The 24,855-nt window shown below is 28.5% G+C and overlaps 1 protein-coding gene across 1 annotated transcript in view; it reads left to right on the top strand.

Moving 5' to 3' along the window:
• The first annotated feature begins 9,355 nt into the window (after positions 1–9,355).
• LOC123293908 (zeta-sarcoglycan) overlaps positions 9,356–24,855 on the top strand; it is a 684,554-nt gene continuing 669,054 nt past the window's right edge. The window contains exon 1 of the mRNA XM_044874903.1: positions 9,356–9,386. The gene's annotated coding sequence lies outside the window, so the exon portion shown is untranslated. The remainder of the gene's footprint in view (positions 9,387–24,855) is intronic.

Genomic DNA, 24,855 nt, shown 5'->3' on the forward strand with positions numbered 1-24,855 from the left:
GAAAGTGTGAAACTACTTTTCGTAAGCAACAAATAATTTGGTTATTTGCGTAATAGATAAAAATCTGAAATTGGTGAAGGTCCAAAAATTTAGGCCACTCTCCCCTATTGGGTCCAAATCACATACAAAAAGCAGCGTTTTGCGAATTTAAGATAGAATTTGACTGGTGTAATACTTCTTATAAAGACTATTGCTTGTAACGGCCAAATTTTTTGGTCCCTTCAATGTCCTTACAACTGATATTGACTGTATATTATATATTTTAAGACCAAAAAACCAAATTCCCTGGAAAGATATCGTACGAGCAAGTACCTATGAAGACTCCTCATCCTACTCTGCAGATAGAAGAACGTTTCATCCAATCGTTCTGTATTTACACATCTTGTAGCTGGTATATAGGTTATGTTCACTCTGTAAAAATGTATGTAAGAAGATTGTTGAAAATATAATCTTTATGTTGAATATTTCACCATGTCGGAGATTTTTGTACGTGATATTACATATTTTATGAGTATTGCATCTTTATACTTTGGAACACCACTGTTACTACTTGTGGAACAAGCTCAAGCTCTTATGTATACATATATCTATATAGATAGAAAAGAGCTATCTATACTGTGGCTGTATCTATATATAACCGACCGACCTGACACATTGATAGCCCTAACATACAAACACTTATGAGTGAATGATATCATGGTTAACAGGCCAAGCGGACCATATTTTGTATTCTTCCTAGTCTTTGATAATTTGTTCTGGTTAACTTGTATATTATTAAATTATTTAATATTATTTTGTTAAATAATGTGGGCTTTTTCTCTAAATTGAAATGACAGATTAAAATCATCTTTATACAGCGTGGTTTTTTAAGTTGACATATGCTTGAAACTTTAAAAATAAACTTTATTGATAATCAGGCTCAATAAAAAACCCCCTCTACTCCATAACTGATTCTTTATAAAAAGGTAACATTTTTTGTCCGAAACATTTTTCCGACGTATAGTTTAGGGAAGAACTGAAAAGTTTTACCTAAAATTGATTTTTGTATCAAAAGTATTCTTTTGTATATTTGTTTTTCATTAATCTAGGCACTCTTCGAAAAAATTGTCTAATGAAACCAATTAAAGTGTTTTGTTTTCATTAAAGACCATTTTCGTGCAAATGGAATGAAGAAACACGCAAAAAGCTAGATATTTGGTATCAATTTCAGTCTAAACTATATCCTAACATCCAAATTCTTTCTAGGATGTTAGGACATACAGAATGAACCATCTTAAGCTATTATGGTCGTTTATGCTCGAATCGAACTATGCTCGTTTTGTAACTAACCAATGAAATAATATAAATATTATCGAAGATAATAAATGAGAACTCTAGGATATTTCGAAAAAAATTCCGATTTTTGCCCCAATTTCCTAGATCAGTTTTTTGTATTTTATAAATACGTATTTCGACTACCAAGTAGCCATCATCAGTAAGAATTAGCTAGTCGTGATTACTCTTATTATGAATGTTACTCTTTGCTAGTCTGGTGCAGTCCGCCACCAAATTTTTAGTCTCAAAGCAGGAATAAATTTGGAATTATTTTTGAACTAATTTGTAAAGTAGTTATAGGTTCGGTTAATTTTTAATTGCCTCTTCAGCATTGACTGACATGAATTTGCTTGCCTTTTGTCTTTTTATATCTAGAAAGATAATCGATACTATGGCATTGTATAGACTTTAGTACGATACTTTGAAATTTCACCAATATATATTATTTCTGGAAAACTTTAAATATTGTATGCAAAAATATTAAAATAACTGAATTATAACTACAATAACGTCTGATAATGGTGAAAATTAAAAATATTATTTTCAAATTGTTTTTTACAAACAGATTAACAGAAAAAATCAGTTGAATGGAATTCCAATAGATCAAAAAAGATCATTTGTTAGATAACATTAAAAATGTATATTTTGGAAAATTTACCGAACTATATATAACCAATTTAAAATGTTTGATGATTTTTTCGAATTCATTGGCTGAGATTTTTTAAATAATTTTAAATATCTAATGGCTTAAAACCGATTTTTATTTTAGTTCTGGATTATTCAAAAACACAATAAATGATTTATTATATATTACTTATACTCGTTGCTTATTTAAAACTTTGATAACATATTTTCATCGTCTGCAGACTCTATTCGCTTCGTCTCTTTGTGCTTTTCTTTTATAAAATTAATATATTTTTTACTTTAGATATTATTTAAAACATAATAATACAGAATAGAATAAATTGTATTGCATTTAAATAACTAATTCCAGATGAGTGACTTTAACCACTAGTAGTACTACTCTTGTATATAATAAGAAGAGAACAGATTCCTTCAAAATACTTACATTATTACAATGTTATACAAGCGGAGTAGATATGAACTTTAGAAGTCAAAACCAATCACTTCCTGATTAATCTAATTAAAAGCATAAATTATGGTTGGCAGCATGTTGTTTGAGAACAACTTTCAACGAAAATATATCATAAAATACTTTATTTCGTTTTTCGAAGTTTACACTTCAATCGTAGTTCTTAAACGAATAAACCGATTTTGATTTTTTTTTATCGATAGTGGTCTAAGCTATCTTCCATGTGCGAGTTTAGGGTTCCTAACCCGAAACAACTAGAAAGGAGGCGATGATCGTGAAACGATTGAGTTGGTTTGAAGCATAGTTAAGAATGGTGTCGATGAAATTTCCATTTACACAAAAAAAAAATTAAAATTATAACAAGTGAAAATAAACAATTGACTGAGTTAATTGTTGAAATACCATGCATAAATATTGTTGATTAATCTATCACATTGCATATACATATTCAATTTATATAATACATACTATACAATTTACGCCTAATTTGCGCCTTCACGGGTAAACAGTGATGTTTACGAAAAAATGATTCAAACAAAAGTTGTTTATTTTTTGATATGGGACATTTAAACTTTTGTTCTATATCTAACGGTTTACAAAATGGTTCCTACGGACCCATAGGTCAAGACCCAATTGATCTATGGTGCTCATTTACGAACTCGACCTCACTTTTTACGCCCTCAGCACACTGTAAAAATTTCAGCTTGATATCTTTTTTCGTTTTTGAGTTATCGAGTTGGCAGACGGACGGACGGACGGACAACCAGAAATAGTTTTTATGAAAACCTTTACCAAAAGTTTGTTCGTAACATCAATATTTTTAAGCGTTACAAACTTGAAACTAAACTTAGTTTACCTTGCATATTACATATATGCATGGTATAAAAAAATAATAGAGAGATAATAGGGTCCAGAGATATTCTAATTTAAAAATTATTTTCAAATTTTTTTTACTTAAATAAACCTCTCTCTTGCTCTCAAAAATATACTCTGATTCACCTGCTAAACTAATGATATCTATGTCATATAGATTCCAGCCAGTAATGGAAAGTTCAAATGGATAACGGGTAATAGGAAGGAAACAGTGGTGATTCGAAATTTTTTAATTGGAAACACTTAGCTTCAGATTAAAAAAAAGTATCAAATCTATAAATTTAAATATTTTCTTATACATAAAATTTATTAAAAAAACACAAGCTATTTTTTAAGCTTAATAATGACTGGTTTTAAGATGTCGTACAAACGGTGCAAAAATAGCTCTTTATAAAATTTAAAAAAAAAAATGATTGCAGGTGTTCTGTATATTTTGAGCTTGAAATTTATTTACTTATTTACTTACATTTATTTAATATTGTGAATGTATTTTTATTTTTCATATAAGATAATTTCTTTCGATCGATTTATTTTGAGGTCAAAAATGACCTGACATTTGTTTATGTGTTATTTTGTATATTGATATCTAAATTTAGTGTGGACTGTCTTCAGTCCACAGACATGTAATATTTAAAATTTATAGATTATCTATATGTACGTTATTTATGTACTTATATCTTATTTTTGAATTCAAAAACTATTTTTATATTTAATGTTTTGCTTTGTTATAAAGATAGTTCAAAGCAAAATAAGTTGTTACAGTTTTCTCATATTAATAAATTATTATTGTTACAATTTGGTTACAGCCAAATATATTTTTAGTCTTATTTTTTTTATATATCTTTTTCAGATCCAATAAGTATCTTTAAAAGGGCTAAGCAAAAAGATTTACGAGCCTCTGTAACGGCCGGGCCCAGCGATTTTTTTCCACGTTTATTTTAAATATCTTTAAATTTGAATAGAGTATGGTTCACTCTGCTAGACTTTCAAATGGGTTTTCTTATGGATTTTTTGTACTTACCCCCCATCTCATATTATATTACCACTTGATAACTCTAAATTTACACTCTTAGCATTTTTACTCTTGACAATTTTCACCAAACCTCATTCTTTTCGATATATAAGCGTTTGAAAAAAAAAATTACGTATTTTTGCCAAAAATTCGTAATTGACGAAAATGAAGGTTTTTTTTTGAGGTTCTGGTAAAAAATTGGATTTGGTAAAAACTATATGACATTTGATTTTGGACTATTTTAAACACTTTTGATTCTTTGCTTTTTTTGCCTAACTTCACCGTTTTCGATATATAAGCTTTCGAAAAAAAAGTAGATATATTTTGGCCCCAATTTCAGCTATACATAGAAAATATACATTTTTAAGCTTATTTCATGTCATGTATATGACATTTTTGAGTACACTCAGGCAAACATTTTCCACCGGCTCCCATAAAAATCTACTGACGAGAAGAGAATTCCGCAGTTAGACGGTATATTTGGTTTCATTTCCATGATTAATTCATGACATTCTTATTTACACAGATGCAAGCATAGTAAACGGAAATTGCATTACTGTTTATTTTTCCAGAAGAAAACTATCACTTGCTATCAGAAATTTAATAATGTAAGAAAGACGAAATACATTCTTGGGTTGGAGGTATTTAAAAGCGTTACTTTACTTAATCAGATTTAATAATATATAATAATGAAGACAACAATACATAACAATAGTTAGCTAGCTATGTTTTAAGTGTTACAATATATAAACATATATGTTGTATATGTTTAATCCTTCTCAAGGAGTTTATGTGTAGATCCTTTACAATCTTATTCTTAGTGTAATCTGTTTGTTCATAAGTATTTATTATTTTAAATAAATATTTATTTGAAAAATATAATAGAGTGTATTAAATACCAAATCCGAATGGGATAAGTGGAGGAAGTCTGTTGGAAAATAAATATTTTTACGATATTTTATTGATGTTTTTTAAACGATGAACTTAAATATAATTAACTAGCGACCCGCCCCTGCTTCGTACGGGTGCAATGCTGATACTAAATACACTACAGAAAAACTGTGAACGTTGTATATAAAAACATAGCGGCCCGCTCTGGCTTCGCACGGGTATAAAATATATAGCCTATGTGATTAAAATCGATCCAGTAGTTTTGATTTATTCATTACTGCTCGTGGCCCGCACGCGTTAAATTTGGAGTAAAACAATCCCCCTTTCCCTATACCATGAAGATTTCCTGCTATCTTTGGAATATCTAAATTCATACACTACATTTTTACTTATTTACTTTTTACATTTTTAACTATTAACCTCAAAAATAGCAGTACTTCTCCACTATTTAATGGATGTTATTATACATATAAACCTTCCTCTTGAATCACTCTATCTATTAAAAAAACCGCATCAAAATCCGTTACATAGTATCAAAGATTTAAGCATACAAAGGGACATAGGGACATAGGGACAGAGAATGCGACTTTGTTTTATACTATGTAGTGATTAAATTAATTTTGGGTTCTTACGGTCTAGTAAGTTAATCCACCTGTTAAAAATGTAACAATTTTACTTATAAGATTTTTATTTAAATTACAAGAAATGTCATGTAATTTGTTTTTAAAAACAGTTCTATTTTACGGAAGCCTGAATGGCTCACAATCAATTTATGAGAAAGTTGCGCTACACTAGCTCAGTTTTTAAATGTGTACTACCCACAAGTATAAAACCATAACTTTTAAAAAGCCACTAGTTCACTTTCAACAAGTGCATTTATGACTTGTGGTATTACGGAAACGGACTTTTTTGAAGAACGAACTTTATGGAAACGAACCTTTAATTAGACAATACCGAAACTGTCTGAAATTATTAATAATTATTTGTCCGGATTTATTAATAAGATGATAATGTTTATAATTTTTCTTATGTAGTTAGTTCGAAATTTTCTTTAGTATTATTTAAAAAATATAATGCTTTAATTGTTGATGTTTTTCTTTTGCATCTGCACATTTCTAATTTCCTTTAAGAGTATTATTAAATTCTAACTATGACGTTATAATTAGAAATCTCTACATGACAAAATACTGTCATCTTCAAAAAGAATCGTTTCCATAATACCACAAGTCACAAGTGCACTTGTTGAAAGTGAACTAGTGTTTTTAAAAGCTGGTTTTATACTTGTGGGTAGTACACATAAAAATTTAAGCTAGTGTAGCGCCACTTCCTCATAAATTGATTGTGAGCCATTCAGCCTTCCGTAGAATTTGGCTTTGTATTCTGTAATTCTTTCTTTAATTTAAAAATTATGCAACTAACTATTGGAAAAATCACTTTAATCTAAAAAACACACCAGTGGGTTATGGAATGACTAGTCAATTAAAACAGTAGACTATTTTTTATGGTTTCTATGTATACATTTATTTATTCACATTTGCTGAAACCCAGTTTAAGCTTGTTATCATAATTCTATTTTAAACCACTAAGGTTATTCTATTTTAAACCACTAAGTTTGGTTTCGTAAATATAGTTCTTTTAAAGTATATGGCAGACAAAAGATATTCGTCACGAAAAACGATAATCGAAAAACTTGGTTTCCATAAATTTAACAATCGAGCTCAAGATAAAATTTAAAATATCTTCATAATCACACCTTTTATCAGTTCTTAAATAGACGGACAAAAATCAGCTAGATTTTCCTTCATTATTGATTCACGGACTATAATGAATAATAATAATAGTAATAGAGGCCAACCACATCATTAGTTTTTAATCTTTATTAATAAAACCACTTCAATATGTACAATTACATTTATAATGTGGGTGGAGTCGGTTACTTCGTTCTTATCCAAACGACGATCGTATGAGCAATTTTACCGCCCCATAAGTTATAATTGTTTACACTCCGCTGCCTGGATTCGAACCCACAGCCTTAGTATATAGGCAAATGGTTAAAGTCGATTACGCTTTATGCCACTCTACTACTTAGCCTGAATTCCATAATAGATTATACTATAATGATTGTTCTACAGAAAAAAAAACAAAAATGGAGAAGATCGTAAGCTATTTATATGTCTCAAATTTTAAAACTATTTGTTGCTTTTTCATTCTCAAACAATAAAAGTTGCCCAGGTATTTAAAACTCTTTATTTGGTTAGTTGAGACCAACATGTTTTACTTAAAATTAATTTTTATTCTCCGAATGAAAAAGGTGGTGCTAAAAATCTTTGTGTCTCTGTTTCTATGTTCCCTACCTATGGTATCGTTGCTCTAAAACGGATTTTGAATTGTGTTTTTTTTTAAAGGTTTTCTGATGGAGTGTGTTCTGTTTAGGGCGATCTGTACGCGATAAAGACTCGGGTATTAGTAATGGTCTTCAGACGACTGAACAAATTTTCTCGAAACGAGCACCCTTGATCAAATTACCTTTAAAGCACAAACAATAATCAAAATCGGTTTATCCTTTTGGAAAGTACGTTGCCAGAAGCGAATCGATCAAACCTGATTTTATTTATGAACGCTTCCACGAAAATGCAATTTCGTAGATTACTTATTTTGTAATACCATTATAATATTGCTTAGAGAATATCAGATTCTTGTATTATTATCTTATTAGCACAGTAGGTAAAAACTGGGTTGAAATTTTGCGTAAATTGTAAAGACGTAGAGTGCAGTCGCAAGTAATACTTATAAAAAAACAAGTGAAAACAAACAATTGACTGAGTTAATTGTTGAAATACCATGCATAGGCAGTGTTGATTGCTCTATCACATTACACAAACATACATGTCACACATACATAACTTATATTCCCATATAATACATACTATACAATTCACGAGTAAACAGTGATGTTTACGAAAAAATGTTTCAAACAAAAGATGTTTATTTTTTGATAAGGAACATTTTTACATTTAATATTTTGGTCGATCTCTAACGGTTGACAAGATGGGTCCTATGGATCCAAGACACAATTGACCTATGTTGCTCATTTACAAACTCGACCTCACTTTGTATGTCCTGAGTATAGTGTAAAATTTCAGCTTGATATCTTTTTTCGTTTTTGAGTTATCGTGTTGACAGACAGATGGACGGACTACCGAAAATGGACTAATTAGGTGATTTTAACACCTATACCAAAATTTTGTTCATAGCATCAATATTTTTAAGCGTTACAAACTTGACTAAACTTAGTATTCCTTGACATATTTCATATACATGGTATAATAATCATTTGGATTTTGGTGAATGTGTAAAAATAAATATTTCTTAACAGTTTTGATTAATAATTTCATGTACATTTACCTACTTTGAAAATTAATAATATTAAAAAGATAGAAAAAAAAATCAGTTAATTAATATAAATTATAAAAAAAATTTAATTAGAATAACCTAAAAAAAATTCTCATCTATTTTTCTATTGAGGAATAATGAAAAAAAATGTATATTTGAGTACGTATACCTATTGCATGGATACATAAAATCTATTTTAAGTTTTTTTTTCTCGAATGATATTATAAAAGCATGCGCATAAAGTTTCTATATAGAAAACCCTTTCATATCACAGAATATTTATCCTTACTACATCGAAATGAAAATAGTCGCTTGTCAAACGGCAAACGTGTGAACACGTGTATCATATGATACCGCGACGGTATAAACTTACGCGTATTATTACGATATTACTTCGTACGAACTTTTATCGAATAAATTTTGAAAAGTCTTAAACAATTTTTTTTTTAGATTATGAATTTTAATAGTGAATTTTTGCTTTAGGGGTGATTTTCAAAATTTATATTTAATAAAATTGTTTTTGTGTTTTTAAATTAATAAAATTTTTGAGATAAACAATGTTTTCAAATTGAGGAAATCAAAAAACTAAATGCAACAATGATGTTGAGTGGGAACGATGAATATGGTACATTAGGTAATGGTTCAGGCGGACCACCGCCACGAACCCAAACAACAATTTACCAACAGGCATCGGGTGAAAAACACGTGCTATTTTATCCAACGTCACCAGCACCAAGTGCTACCGGTTCTGAAGAACCTCCACCACGTAGTTGGTCACAGGGTACACCATCATGGGCTACAATTACCAATGTAAGTACCCTATTTGAACATAACACCCAACACATACTTACTAGATAATACCCTCAATTTTAAATATATTTGCATATTTTTCAAATATATTTATGTGTTTTTTTCTTGAAATGCGTATTTAAAAAAAAAAATGTTTTCACTTTTTTTTTTGTGCAAAACAATTAGGTTAATTTACTTTTAAATATGTAAAATTGAAATAAAAATAATGGACCGTGAGCCCATAATGTAGCGAAAATTGTATGCTTTATTTAAAGCGACGCTGACATGGTCAGTTTGCATTGTAAAATATTGTAAAATTGATAAAATGGATTAGGTTAATTAAAATCAAAGTAATTGCAAAATTGACAACACAAATTGAAAGTCTAAGTTAAAGACTGACAGTCTTACTTATATCGTACACTATATTCAGGTATTGTTGCTTTTATGGGCAACACTACAACAAAATCCCCGGGTAATAAAAATCAAACGGTTCGTGAAAACCATTCTTCAAGTAAAATTATCTTTTTCTTTATTTACATTCTTGTACGAAGTAATTTTGGAAATTAGGTATATTTGTGAGCTTAAACGAACGATTTTAGAAGTTATGTACCTCATTCGAAGACATTGTGTAACCAATGTTCTCTATTTTTTTCACCGTGTAATTCAGAATGATTAAATAAAGCGACAATAACTTTTGACTGTTTCGGCATTATTGAGTTCTAGTAAAACTAGATTGGCAATACATAACACTAGTCTTTCAAAAACAAACTATTTAAAAAAATCGTAAGATATTTAAATTCAATCACAAGCAGTTATTTCTTGCAAATAAACAGATTGGCAAAAAATAACGATAGTACCTTGATAATTTTTTAAGTTGTACTTATAATGTAATAACTCTATGAAAGTCGTTTATCAGCATCTAACTGGGTTGATTCGGTAATAGAAAATTAATGTTTTAACGTGGTTTGTGTGCCTAATAAATTGAAAACATGTTTTTTAAAGGCTAATCCGTACATTCACCCTCCAATATTTTCAGGATACGATACCTGATCTGATAAAAATATGTCGTTGCAAATGCCCAAATAAGATGTTTGAATTTTTGAAATAACCTTTCATTACCACAACCTTTTTGAAATGAAATTTTCTTTAGGTACGTTGAGCACTTTTTTGGGTGGTCAAAAATCATGGAAATAGCGCCATCGTCACGTGTCACGCTTTATAAATATCACATTAAAAATAACGGTTATCACCCGATCACTGATGTTAAGCATCATTGTGCACACTTAGTTCTTGGATGGGTGCCCGCTTGCAAACTTTGTGTGTTGTTGCTAATTTGATTATTTATTATATTTGTTTATACACAAGTAATAATAATATCACTTTGCAAATAATGAAATTTTAATTAAATATACTATAATTAATTAAAAAAAAAAAAAAAAAAAAAAAAAAAAAAAAAAAAAAAAAACAGTTATTTCAAAGTTTTAGGTTTTCACTTCCGTCGAGAGTCCCCATGACTGACTATCTTTTTTTAGTAACTTTCATCAATCCTTTAAAAGTAAAGTTATATCTTAGAATTATCACTTTTATATGGACTCATGGTCTATAATGTATATATATTTATTTATAAGATAAGGGAAAATACACTTAAGTGTAGTGTGTGTAGGCCTTTTGAGCAATACATTGTAGATAGGACTGTATATATTAAATAAAAATATTATGTTTTCAAGTACATATAAATAATATATGTATAATAATTATTCTTTTTTATCTTTTAAAATGATATTTGTGATTGGATAAATACAAAAAGGACCTAACAAAATGTTGCCTAAAATTTACATTCGATATGACATGACAAACTTTTTGGATAAACGAGTGCAAACATAAAAAAACGATGTTCGATAAGAGAAGACTATATATTTTAAATATTAATAGTAATTTTCGTTAATTAATAGACTCTATCGTGCGTGTTTGTATGGATAAATACTTGTGGTTGTCGAGCATAAATCTCTAACTACAATAGAAATTCCACAAAATTATCTTAGAAAAATTAATAAAATTCATTTTAAAGACAACTGGTTGTTTTTATTTTGATTTTGACCGAAAATTCTATATGCATAAATTCTGCCATTTGTCTTTAAACATGTGTATCCCGAAGATAATATTCAGAAATGATTTTTACGGCTTTTTGGAACAAAAATTGTCTTTGAACTTCGATCACAACTTTGTGAACTTCATATTATTACTTTAAAATGATTAAAACATGAAACATGAATCGCAACGTTTTAATCGCAGAAAGAAAATTGAGATAAGTGAAATTTTTTACACGACTTTATACCAACTTTATCGCAGGGTCTCAAATTTTCAGGAAGCAACGGTAAAATACTACGTTTGCATTAAATGTTGAAAGTTGAAGGCTATAATCGATCTCTAGGCAGAGAATTCTAATTGTTTGTCTATCAGTCCTTTTTCTTGTGTTTATAGGCAAAGTTAGTTTTAGTCGCCTATATGGCATTCTTTTATGAAATGCTATACGAAATTTTTTTAATTACTTTAAATTTTAAAATTTAAAATCAAAGTAAAAATTAATAATTTTTATAAAAATAAACAAAGATTAAATGAATTAAAACAAAACCATTACAGTTAGCACATTGGAAATATTAAAAAAAAAATTTTTTTTTGAGAATTCAAATTATTTGTAGGATAAATACAAATAGTATCCATTACACTATACTAAATTACTAGGGTACTTGGACAAAATAAATCATTAATGTTAATTTTCAAAAGTTGCGACGTTTCATTGATTATTTTCAATTTCTTCAGGCAATCTACAAATTATACAAAAGTTTAAAATAAGAAAAATTCGTAAAAAAATATTAAGAAATTTATATTTGAGGATAACATCAATACAAATTGATGTCAAAATTCAAAGGCACGCTTTAATCACAATAATAAAAAATTTTTACAGTATAAATAAATCTATCAACGCCTTCTATAATCGATCTATAATCTTTTCATTCAATGAAAATGATCAGCTGGGTGACCTAATGAAAAGTTTATTTTCTCCTATTACGGCTTTGAAATCTAAAAAAATATACTCAAATTTGACTATAGTTTAATAGTATTGTATTTGTATCAACCAAAGTCTGTTAGGAATATAATCGGTCTAATTGATCCTTAAACATTGAGTTTTGAAAAAAGCTTCCTCTTTTTTTTTTCTTACATTGTTCAGTTGTCAATATGCAATAAAATTTATTCGTAGAACCTACTTTGTAGAATTATTTTTTTGTCCTGTAAAATTTCAAAAAAATATATAAAATAGTTTTTACGATATTTCATTGATGAAAATGATGATTAATACTATAAATTAATATGAAATCAGTAACGGAAAGCTCATTAAGCATTGTGAAATTCAATTTTGAATGAAATTATTGCAAATACCACGAACGATATTTTAATATTATGAAAAAAATGTATGTTATTAAAAATATTTATTTACATTCGTGAAAAACCATTACCTTTGCTAAATGAAACTCGTTAAAAACTAACAATGTGAACATATTCTGCACCCTTTTACAACATTATTTCCCCAAATGTGCGATTTTCCAAATGCAATTATTACGAGATCCCATCAAAGCACATTTTATGGTTTCGATTAAACTAAAAATTACTTTGACAGTAGTACCGATACTTTTTTTAAGAAGAGCTTGTTAAAACTTACATTCGCTTGAATTAAATTTTTCTCAGCGCTTTCACCAAAATGTAAATTTATGTTTCCTAAATATTCACCAGCCATCAGCAGGTTAATTAATCTTGTCCAAAATTAAGTAGTATAGTACGCCGGTCTTGGATCGAGCTTCCAGATTTGGCCGCTAGTGTCGCTAAAATCGCTTAAGCTTGTAGCAGGAAATGGCTGATGACGAAAACAGGAAGTTTAATGATGTATTTGCGTGGGTGTTTTTTCGCATTAGTTTGCGTTCAATAAGCGTCGTTTTTTCTCGGAATCGTAGAAAGTTGAATGATAAATTTGCTTGGGCATTTGTTTGTTAATAGCAAATTTGAAATCTCGAATCTCAAATTTTAGAGAAACGGTACATTTCAGACCGTGAGTCTAATTTTTGTCATTAGTCAGTACGGTGAGCTTTAAAATGAAGGATAAATCATGAAATTTGATAAAATAAATAAGTAAGATATCGCCATGTGTCAGAAAATTAGGCAAAAGAAATAGTATGATTGGATTGATTATTATTTGGGAGAATAATTTTATATCATAAACGATAAAAAAAATTATTTATATTTTTTGTTACAAATTATAAATCAATGTACATTATACTTGGAATATGATTTCATGTGCGGTCACCATTAAAAACAATTATCATCCAAATACAACACGGTGTGTGTAATTTACCCCCAATATAATAAATGAACACAACATATATAGGGAATAGGTGGATAAATAGATACAGGTACATATATCGATTACTCAAAATTACAAACAATAAATTCACATAATTTTATAAAATAAATTTGATTAACAAAACGGTCCGATCATGATGTTCGGTTAAATTTTAAGTGTGTATAGACACTATAGGTATGTATACTATATCTATTCAAATTTACCGAATGAAAATAGTTTAACGTTGCGATTTGTTAATCCTAAACTACCGAAAATAGTTTAATAATGGTTCAATCTATTTGTATTATATTGAAATAAAATTATCTTTCGCTAGTTTTAAAATTCAGAATTGAAATATTCAAAACAAGTGAAATTGACAAAATTTAAAAAAAAAATTAGATTTATTCCTTGTAAACCGATTTTTGGAAACTTAGCTATAAAATTTTCTCAATTGAGTCGGTTCGACAGTTTAGGGGCAACGCTGCTACTGAGAAACAAACAGACGCGCAGATAAACACTTTAAACTTTTATTATTTTACAATTTCACTTTTCGAAATGAATGAAGCCAGGTTTATTTGACCATTCATTTCCATAGTAATTATATATATATCATGCCTTTTCCAAACTGAATCGATTTTGAATATCATTGCCAATTTTTAAGTTTTTTCGGTTACGAAACACTAATCTCGTACTTGAAACATAGCTAAGAGCACTCTCCGTTAAATTTCCTTTAAAATGAAACCAAAAAAAATTAAAATCGGTTCATTCGTTTAGGTGCTACGATGTCACAGACAGACAAACGCACTTTACGATGTATACTTTACGATAGACATACAACAAACGAAAAAACACTCTTTATAACTATTTGGTGAAATATAGTTTTAATTTTCGCTTCATTTCATGACCGTTAATTCAAACGTACGGTGCTGTTTGGATCCTAGCAACCAGTTCTTTCGCTTTCATTGCGAATTACACCAATTTTTTTTCTCTGCGAGTAGCAATAAAAATGATTGACGACTTTTTGATAATAAAGAAATAAAAACCATAAAAAAGACAATATGAATAGATTGATTGATAGATATTCTAAGACTAAACCTTAATAAATTGAAATAAAATAAGGAAAAAGATGCTGCCATTACCATATTTAAAGATTAGAAGCCTTTGATTTCGACATTCTAAATTGACGAAAAAAGCTATGCTTTTGATATTATTTTGAACAATTTTAAGAAGTGCAATTAGTTAATAAAGCTTAAAAAATTTAACTAGGTTCGGTCCGAAGCTAATTAAAGTTTTTATCAACAAGATTCTAATCCATTCTTTTAATGGCCGCTCAAAGATTTTACATAACCATAGTTATTTTTAATGCACTCCCATGATTTGGGTATCAAATGAACGGATTTGCTGAGAAGAATACGTATATCATATAAAAATCAAATAACAATACACTTTTATGGTAAGCATGATCTCATTTTCCCATCGCTTCCACCATATTTCATATACTATACTATAATTTAAATTAATAAATTAAATTAAAATACTTGTTAAAGAACAAGTATCATGGTACTAAATAGTAGAAAATAGCCATGTATGAGTAACACATAAAATAATTTTCTACATTTTAGTACTTACAATTAAAGCTTGTCCTTTGTATGTTTTATTTAAGTTTTTATTTAATGAAAATAGATATTGTAAAATTCCTTAATGTAACACTTTTTACTGTGTTACGACCAGAAATTCATATGCATGTGATAAATTTATTATGATAAATAACTAACTACCTGCAGGTACAAGTGTGGTAATTGGTATGCGTATGGGGATGGAGGTGAAATGGTTGAGGTTATTCACCAGTACGATAAAAGTTGATTAAATTTGTAATCAAATTATCTTTTACCAATTTTTTTTTTGTGACTTTAATTGAACATTCATATATGAATTTATAAATTGTATCCAAACATATTATATTATATGTTATATATTATATGCATTGTATGTGTAATTTACCATATACATATAGTGCTGTTACGAATTACCGTGTCAACCCCCGAAAGCAAGTTAAATATGTTTATTATACCATATACCAAGGTATACTAAGTTTAGTACCAAGTTTGTAACGCTTAAAAATATTGATGCTATGAACAAAATTTTGGTATAGGTGTTCATAAAATCACCTAATTAGTCCATTTCCGTTTGTCTGCCTATCGTCAGTCGTCTGTCGTCTGTCCGTCTGTCATTAGGATTACTCAAAATCGAAAATAGATATAAAGCTGAAATTTATATAGCGTATAAATATTATCGAAGATAATAAATGAGAACTCTAGGATTTTTCGAAATGGAGCAGTCCGCCACCAAATTAGCAAAGAGTGACATTCATAATAAGAGTAATCACGACTAGCTAATTCTTACTGATGATGACTACTTGGTAGTCGAAATACGTATTTATAAACTACAAAAAACTGATCTAGGAAATTTGAGCAAAAATCGAAATTTATTTTTATAGCGTGCTTAGGACGTAAAAAGTGAAGTCAAGTTCGTAAAGGAGCAACATAGGTCAATTGGGTCTCATTTTCTAAACCGTTAAAGATAGAACAAAAGTTAAATGTAAAAAAAGTTCCTTATAAAAAAATAATCAACTTTTTTGAAACATTTTTTTGTAAACATAACTGTTTACCCGTGAGAGCGCAAACTATGCGCAAATTGTATAGTATGTATAAATAATATAGGAATATCAGTTATATATTTGTGACATGTATGTATGTATGTGTTATGTGGCAGAGTAATAAACGCTGTCTATACATGGTATTTCAGCAATTAACTCAGTTAATTGTTTTCATTTGTGAAATTAATAAATTTAATTCAAATAAGTATTTTTAAAATAACTTTTCCGAAAATACCTGGTACTAAAAACGCAATTTTTGGATAAAATATTTTTTACAATGTTCCTAATAGCACAAGAGACGGTATAAGGTCGAACATCACCCATAACTAAATGGAACATATAGAATGGAATTTTATTGATTCCTAAACACTACTTTCATAGTTTTTCTTTCGAAAAGGATCCATGGTTATTTTAATTAGAATAGTTTTAAATCATGAACACTTTTCGGAAGAAAAACTGCTAGAGAAAAACTTTTAGCAGTATTAAAAAATCAATCACCGATCATTTTAAAAATTATTTGTAAGGAAAAAAAAAGGGAATTGGTGGAGTATCACTAATATGACATGCCTATATAGAAATGAAGTGAAAAGTAAACAAAATTTTATTATTTTAATGTGAAAAATTACACAGGCTTAGAAATTATAAAAAACAGATTGATTTAAAAATCCTTAAGCAAATTTAACTTTGTGCGAATGCTATTTTATGTAAAAATTTTTTGCGCACGTTCACACTTTTAAAGTCAAGAGAGTGAAGAATGTAAAAAGCTTTTTATAGTATCGAAATAGTCGTGATAAACATAGATTTCGCAATCAATGTTAAAAATCGATACAAAGTTATCAACATATCTATGTATTTCCGATTGGAAATGTATCAAATATTACTCAATTTGGAACTTTGTGGCCATTGTTAGTTTTTTTTTTACCCCACATAATTTTTATACGAGGATTTATTATAAATCAAGGTAGACTAAATTGCGCAGCTGATATCTGCTAATATAAAACTAAATCATACTAAAATTTCAAACAATTTAATAACTATGACACTAAAATAAGCAATTTTCGTTTCTTTTTTTTAAAAACACAATCGCTTTTAAATTTCGGATGTATTATTAACCGACTTCAAACAAAAAAGAAAGAGGTTCCCGTGTTGTCCCATTTAAATGTGGTCCAGGTCTGACAATGGTATCCATGTGAAAACCATATAAGCCTTAAATTTGCATTAAGGATGTGCGCGATAAATTGACGAATAACTCAATCACGCCAACCGATTTCGATGATTCTTTTTTAGTGACAAATTAGTGTACTTCAGATTCACTAAAAATCATTTAAGAAAAACTTTTGTCGGTGTCGGCCAAGTTAATGTAGCAAACTGTTCTGTCACAGTTGTTTCCTTGGCTGACACCGACATAACATTATATTTTTGTTATTTTTATTTTTAAGTGCATATTAATTTGTTTTTTAAATTGTTTTTTTTTTTGGAGTCGGTTTTTTTTTAATCCTTACCTTAGATCAATAGAAATAGCCAAATCCAGCCCTCTTGAAATATTGTCATGTTGTGTTATTATTTGACCAAAATCCATTTTCTACAATTTTTAAAAATCAGCTTTTCTTGGATAAACAAATATTTAGATTTTATTATCCACACATGTATATAATATACTCATCATACAACATATATCTTGGCTACCATGTGTATGAATGAGATAATGTAATTAGTTTTACTTTGTTATCACATAATGTTATCTTTATTTAATAATATTCTGTTATATAAATATTACTGTTGAATGTTCTTCTCTCGTCTTTAAGGCATGGTACATGCAATAGTAGTTAGTGTGTTTCATACGTACTTATAATATACTAGCTTGATACCCGCCCGTTTCACTGGGCTTAAAAGTAAAAAACACCGCTTTATAGCCTCCACCTCTTTTGATGGTCACATTTTTTAATTTGGCTAATTGTAAAATTGTCATATTTCATTGAATATATCAGAAAAGTTGGCCATGAATGGTTTAATATTTACTAGTTAAATTTTTACGGAATACTTTAATTAACTGTTCAAAATGGTTATAGATCTGCTCCATCTATAATCATCATTTTGAACCATAAATTACCAATTTTCGTAAAAATTTAAAATAGTAAATGTCAGATTATATTTATTTTTTCATTTTTTTTCCTTTAAAAAAAATATATCTTTGTAAATTATAGCTCATGTGTTATTCTGAAGTATCCTTTAGCATGAAAGCGTAACAAACAAACAAAGAAACAAACAAACAACTATCCTTTTTTTCGCATTTATAATATAACTAGAGTGATACCCACCCGGTTTGCTGGGTTTAAAAGTAAAGATTGATAAAGACTGCTCTCGCTTATCTCCTTTCTATAACACTCGAAATAATGGTAAGGATTGTTTTACACAGGTAAAATATATGTATGGTTTTCTATTTGTTTAAATGTATAATAGTAATTATTCATTGAATATATCAGAGAAGGTGGCTGTGAAATATTTTATATTTACTATTTTTACAGAAATCTGTAATTTATGTAATTTATGTCAAATGTCAAATTATTAAATTTTTTTATTTTATTTATTTGTTTTTGATATATCTTAATAAATTATAGTTCATGTGTCATTCTGATATATCAGCTATATTGCTGTACAGTTTCATTAAAAACCATTTGCTATTTTAAGCGTGAAAGCGTAACAAACAAAGAAACAAACATGTTTACTTTCGCGTTTATAATATATAGAGATAGAGATTTTATACATACAGTCACAATCGGCTATGAAGACATTGAAGATACCAACAAATTTCGTCTTTATAAGCGATATGTCCATTTTGCTATTAAGGTGAAAGTATCTACACCTGTCGGTCGTTTTTGCTGACAAACTTCAAGGACGATTGGTCGTTATAATCGATATATGAGTGAATTAGATACAAAATAAAGAAATAAGTTATTAAACTCAAAATAAGGTTTACTTTAAAAATAATATAAAACGGTGATTTTTTAACTGAAAAAGTATGTATGTCTATAAAAATGAAAAAAAGTGTGCTCTTACATGCGTTGGGCGTTTTAGTCAATATATACAGAGCCAAAGTATTAAAAGAAAATTTTTTTTAACACAAAATTTTACCATAATTTCAAACAGCTGTATCTTTGTGAAAAATCATCGAATTTCGAATTACAATGAGTCATTTGAAAACTTGTACTTTCTAGTTTTGGAATCTATTTCTCAAAAATTTACCACCCCTTGACGTCCTTCACGGAGTGTTGAAAGTATGAGAAATGTTATCTCTAAATTTTATATAAAGCTTAGAAACGTACTAAAATTTTGAAATTTATTTTCTGAGCATAATAGTATTTTTGAAAACGCTCTTTTTTATAAAATTCCAGGTCAGATGAAAATCACCAAAATATGGAAAAATTTTGATTTGATTTTTTAAAAACGAAAAGTGCTATCTTGATTAATATGCCAGCGATTTCAATGCGATAATTATTTAAAAAAATTACAGAAATTTAAATTCAGGAGTGCCAATGTGGCTGGGAAAACAAATATTTTGGTCCAAAAAGCTCGTACAAATATTTTGTATACCTCATTTTCAAAAAAAATAAACAAACTTTCAATTGATCTCTGTTGTAAAATAATTTTTAATTAAATTTGGGGATAACATTTCTTATACTTTCAACCCTCCAGGCAAAGCAGCAAGAGATAATAAAAATTTTTGTTCAATATATTCTAAATTTAGAAAGTACAAGTTTCAAGCGATCGCATTGCGATTCGAAATACGATGATTTTTCGCAGAGATATAGCTGTTTGTTCAGAAATACTTTGGATCTGTATATTTTCCTATAACTCCAATATGTATTAGTCACTATGGTGTCAAAACCGATGCCGCTACAGCAGATATTTTAAATCGGGATTAAATCAGGGCCTTTCATTTTAATCGTTATAAGCGATTTCAACTGTTCATATATTTTATACAAAAATATAGTAGTACTACGTACGTAGTAGAGTTCGTACAAAACAAAGTGGCACTGAACAAGAGAGAGTGTATATACGAGTGCACATACATATACATCATACACTCTCTCTTGCTCGGTGCCACTTTGTTTTGTACGAACTCTATGTATCCGAAGTCATGTATATGTTTGTATGTATGTTTCTTACATAGATATCACAACAATACATGCTGTTAGATGATTATCTTCTGTATCGAAAATCAAGTTGTATTTTTATAAATATTTAATTTAGTTGCAGAGTACACCTTATTTTTCTTACTGTTAAACTATAAAATTTGTTATCGTATTCGGTAGAGATATAGTTTAAACATAAATAGTAAATATGATTGCTTTTTTTACACTTTACTTTTAAAACCGTGGGGTACTATGGGTTTTTTAAATGAATAAATACATATTTCAAATTTCGTGAGTAACTTTTTTTTTGACGTGTCTACCAACCTCTTTCCTACGATTTTTTTCGAAAGTGCTGCGTTTTTAAATGAACATGATAAAGGAATATTTGAGTTATCGTTCTAAACAAACGCAGCAGGGAATTTGTCGGATAATATATATCACCACTTGATAACATTAATAATTATTTAACAATTCAGCAAAAACAAACTATGTATGTATTGAAAAACAAAGATACTTAAGTACGGCAAGTTCGAAGTGATAGACAAGTTATCATTGCAGTTTATTTTTCGGGAAAAATATTTTATTCTTTAATAATTATTAATGTTATCAAGTGGTCATGTTGTCCGAGAAATCACCATCGTCATCATGTTTATTTGAAAACGCAGCTCTTGAATAAAATAGTAGAGGAAATACTGGTAGACTCCTAAAAAGGAAGCCACTCACGAGAGTTCAAGAATGTTTTCATGATTTAAAAAAGTGGTGCCCCACGGTCTACTATACATGAATATTTTTTATCCTATATAGCAGAGTAGGATAAGTTTAATTCCAAATTTGTAACGCTTCGAAATATTGATGCTACCAACAAAATTTTGGTAAAGGCGTTCATTAAATCACCCAATTAATCCATTTCTGTCTGTTAATCTGCCATTAGAACGATAATTTGAAATGAAATTTATTGGAAATTATATGTTCTAAAAATTTGTTTATCACCATTTTAATATACCGTGAACCGTTAACTATATATTTAGCAACAACAATATTAAGAAAAATTTGTAGCGGTAGGTATAAATAAAAACCTATGCATTATACAGAAAAAATTTCCAATAAAAGTCACAGAAAATGTAATTCTCTATGAAAATGACACCTACCATTTTTGTTGTACGATGCTCGGTTAACGAGATATTTGATACAACGTGTTTTCCAAGATTGCGGCTAAAGCTCTCGCTCTCCGTCCCGACTATTTGGATTTACACTTGCAGGATACCCCTAAACATATTTCAACACGAAAATTTCTGTAGTATATTACAGAAAAAACGAAACCCGGTTAGTGGTCTATGTTGTGCTATATCGAAATACTGATTTGTTAAAAATAATATTTATTAGTCTTGATACATCTTGCAGACAGCTTTGGTAATTAGATTTTATCATACATTAAAATTTCATTAATAACTGAATTATAATATAATATGTTTATAAAAATACAACAATATTATAACATATATTATATAAGAACAACACATATTGCTGATATTTATATATAATAGAACATAACATATATAATACAATATATATATACATATATATATATATATATATATATATATATATATATATATATATATATATATAAATATAATAGAAAACAACACACCATATTATATGAAAATAGAAATTGTATAAAGATTTGTTAATATTTAACCCTTTCATGTAACTCTGTAAGTAATTAGAATATTTATAATTTATTGTTTTCATTATATTTAGGTGTATAGTGTAGATACTGCGTGTACTACCTACTCACACAATTAGAAACAATATTATCTCATTTAGTTACGTTTTTGATTATATTTTAGGGATGCGTGTATTATATATTGTTCATACACAATTTTATTACCATTTATTTACATAAATATGTACAGAATGTCATATTTTGGAAAATTATTTTCAAATTTTCACCATTTTAGTTTCACTCAGAGTAAATGTGTGAGATCAGACTTTTCTTTTTCAAAATTTGTCGAAAAACATGTGAAAACAAACAATGGAATGAGTTAATTGTTGAAATACCCTGTATAGAAAGAAGTGATAATGACAGTATTTGCATTATTTTTAATAAATAAGAAGGGCTTAAAAAACCAACACAATTATGGTGGCCTTACTATTATCCAGAACTTTTCTTCTTGTTTCAATCACAAAACCTAAAATTGAAACTCTCTATCTCTTACACTTTTGGACACCGAAATGGACACAAATGTTTTATCCTTATTTGCGGGTAAACCATGATATGTTTACGAAAACATTTTACCAACAAAAGTTGGTTATTTTTTTTATAAGGAACATTTTTTATACCGAAACTTTAATTCTATCTCTAATGGCTTACAAGATCCATTTGACCTATATTGGCCATGTACGAACTCAAATTCATCTTTTACGTCTGAAACACACTATAAAAATTTCATCTTCATATCTCACATAGGCTTAAGAGTATCAATATTTTTAAGCGTTAGTATACCTTGATATATATTTCATGTATACTGAATATATGAGAGGAAAGTTTTGACATCTACTTGAGTTTTTAAGAAATCGAACCCCGAAGTTGATGAAGAAATCATTTGATACACAAATGACAAAAATTATCATACCCAATAAAACTCTGGAAACAAATGACTTAAAAAGAGGTTGACGAAAAATTTGATAAAGAACCAGTAAAGTAGTAGGCCCTTTATGGAAACGTTTTTTATAGACGAACAAATTTCGGTTGCATAACACAATTTCCTTTTCGAGGAAGTATGTATTTTTAATTACTTTAGCTCACGAGGAATGGTTTTCCAAATTAATAAAAAGGAAATTTACTATTTATGTTTGTTTACTCACGTTGTATTCAAATTAACCATCAAAATCATTTCGATTATTATTGATGTTTATTGTGATACAATGGCGTTAAACAATTAAGACTTAATTTGTCGAATGCCTTAATGAAAGATAATTAAAAAAAATGAAAATGTATCAAGGATGTAGCCCGGGTCTTTTGGATTCATGTCAAGCACCCTAACCAACTAGCATTTACGTGCTTTGGCTACGAAAAAAATTCAAAAAAATCCTTTCAAAAATTTTCGAAAACCAAAGAAATAAAACCATAATTCTCTGGGCTTTTTAAACTCTTCAATTTATAAAATATAATGCAAGCACTGATATTTCACACTTTCTATACAGGGTACTTTAACAATTAACTCAATGGTATGTTTTCACTTGTTAAATTAACACTTTAAAATTCTTCTTCAAGTTATTGCCGAGTGAACCTTGTGTTCACAATCAAGGATTGTGATAGCTGTATTATTTTGATTTTTATCGGAGTAAAGGGATCATTTACTTTCATATGAATTGCATAATATTGATGACAATAAGTTCGTGATTTGAACGTGGTTGTTTCTCTTTCTTGGATATTATGTCATACCATTTTATAACCATAATAGCACTTAAGGTTCTTGTACAAACTCTACAAAGGATAGGCAAAATGAACTGCAAATTTATTGTTTTTAAATCAGTTTTGTTAGGCGAATAACGTGGTCAACATGACAGACGGTAGATACAGATACTGTATAAAGTTATATCGATGAAAATTCCAACCTTTTATTTTAAAGTAAATAACTTTTTTTGGATATAGTCGCAGGGGACACTCTATATTTTAAAATAAAAGGTATTATTATCTATTGCTTAATTATCTGTCGACAAATTCATTTATTTTTAAACTGATGATAAATACGTTTGAAAATATTTTTAATTAATACAATATACACACATACACACATACACACGTTTTAAGATAAAAACTTTACCGTTTATAACGCTGTTTCAAAATAGGTGACTACCTACAGTAACATTTTACAGGTAACTTTTCTACCTCTATATGAAAAGTTGTTGACGCAAATGTGTTGTTGTATGGGTGACATAATACTTTAAGAATCAACCATTTTATCTGTATATTAATTAATTTTTACTCTTTTAACCAATAAGGCAATCGATGATTAAATTCCAAGCAAACATTATCAACAGAGTCATCGAAGACCAACTGCTCTATTCGGCATGCTATTGTATCAAACTTTCCTTAGACATAAGACAACAAATTCTTTATATATTATTTTTCTAGCCTTTATTTCCTTGGGTACGAGATATCTTCCTTATTCCTTTATCAAACTTCATGAGTTACCGCTCATTTTAAAGCTTACCGTGCTGGCTAATAACGGAAAGTAGAATCACGATTGAGATTGAAAAACTCAAATCCGCTATAAATCCAAAAGTAATAAATGTAAATGT

This window comes from Chrysoperla carnea, chromosome 2 (genome assembly GCF_905475395.1).
Source record: "Chrysoperla carnea chromosome 2, inChrCarn1.1, whole genome shotgun sequence".
Lineage (NCBI taxonomy): Eukaryota > Metazoa > Arthropoda > Insecta > Neuroptera > Chrysopidae > Chrysoperla > Chrysoperla carnea.